Source organism: Oxyura jamaicensis, chromosome 8 (genome assembly GCF_011077185.1).
Source record: "Oxyura jamaicensis isolate SHBP4307 breed ruddy duck chromosome 8, BPBGC_Ojam_1.0, whole genome shotgun sequence".
Classification (NCBI taxonomy): Eukaryota; Metazoa; Chordata; class Aves; order Anseriformes; family Anatidae; genus Oxyura; species Oxyura jamaicensis.
The window spans coordinates 28,433,667-28,435,154 of NC_048900.1; the positions used below are offsets into that span (position 1 = coordinate 28,433,667).

At 42.0% G+C, this 1,488-nt stretch overlaps 1 long non-coding RNA gene across 1 annotated transcript; it reads left to right on the forward strand.

Annotated features, from left to right (window-relative positions):
- Window positions 1-1,040, forward strand: LOC118171024. The gene is made up of 2 exons (XR_004753007.1): window positions 1-367; window positions 955-1,040. It is a non-coding gene; the product is annotated as an uncharacterized LOC118171024 (long non-coding RNA).
- The last annotated feature ends 448 nt before the right edge of the window (window positions 1,041-1,488 follow it).

Here is a 1,488-nt window from a genome sequence, read left to right on the forward strand (position 1 = left end):
ATCTTTTTTTTTTTTTTTTTTTTGGTAATATCAGCTAATTAGACTTTGACAACCAATTAGCAGATTTTTAGCTTTGCTGAGAATCAAGTTAGCGCTGAGAAAGTAGGAGGCAAGTAAACCAAACATGCAAAATGCTCCTCTTGTACCGCAAACAGGCTGTCCTTAAAAAAAAAACAACACACCACACAACGCAACAAAACCCATCCGCAAGGGCCAGATCCTGCTCGGGATTTATAGCCCTTTCAGCTGGCTGCCACGCCACTTACTCGCAGGTGTAAATCGAGTGTAGGACTTGGCCGGCAGAATGGAGCTCGCCATAACTCATGCAGAGCTGCCGCGGAGGAGCCCTCGCCAGCCTCCTCGCAAGGTGACGTTTTAACTTTTAATAACCTTCTCGCTATTTTTTTCCTACCAACCATGAAGTACCCAGATGATTATTTAGGATTAATGGATTATCAAAAGTGCCAGTTGGCACACTCCTAGTAAAAAAAAAAAAAAAAAAAAAAAAGAAAAAAAAAGGGGAAAAAAAAAGTGTAACAAATGCAGCTGTTTACTAATAAATAAAGCCTCAGCTGTAACAGAAATAAATTAGATGCATTTAATTGGTCGACTGCAAACCTCCTCTCTTTATTACAATGCTGCTTCTTGTTATTTTATGATGTCAGGGTACATGGCAGACTGACAGAGTGTTTATGAATCACAGTTTGCAGATGGCACTCCTGGTTTTTCGGCAGTTATGAGCACAAGTAGCATGAGGACTCAATAGAGGGTTTTTGCCAGGGAGGACCCCCTGAGAATTAGCCGCCTTCATTTCTCTGGTGCCAATCTCGCCCTGACAGCAGCACTATTTCACAAAACCTACATTCAATAAATTACACCCGCCTGGCAAGAACTTGGAAATATTTAACACTCTGAGGACACCAGTGTCTCAATTTGATTTCTATTCATTTCCAGAGGACGCGAGGCGCTCCTTGGAACAGACGCCGTTTGTGTGCACCCGCGTGTGTTTTCCCCCCCAGCTAAAAGGAAAAAAAAAAAAAGAAAAAGAAAAAGAAAAAAAAAAGGGTCTCTGTAGCCAGGAATATCTCACCCTGCCTTCAAAATGATTTCAGGTCTCCTGAGGACAGTTTACGGTCTCGTGCCCTGGTCCTCCCGCGTTGCCCTGACTAATGACAGCTTTGTAATCCAGTTGGGAAATAATCTCACATCACTGCACTCGGAGCTCGTGAGCTGTAAAACTTCTGGATTGAACTCCTTCTCCTGGTCACTCCAGTGAGCTGCAAGCAAATGCATGAGGGATGTGGTCATAATTGTCAACAGATTTGTAAATTTGTGTCATTAGTTATGCGCATAATGGATTTTATTCTAATGAGCTTGTTCATAAGAATGCCAGGAGGACTTGGCCCCTTTGGAGAAAATAAACTGCAAACTTTGCCCATGCATTTTAAAACACATCAGTGCCACATAAAGGGAAAAAAAAAAATAATG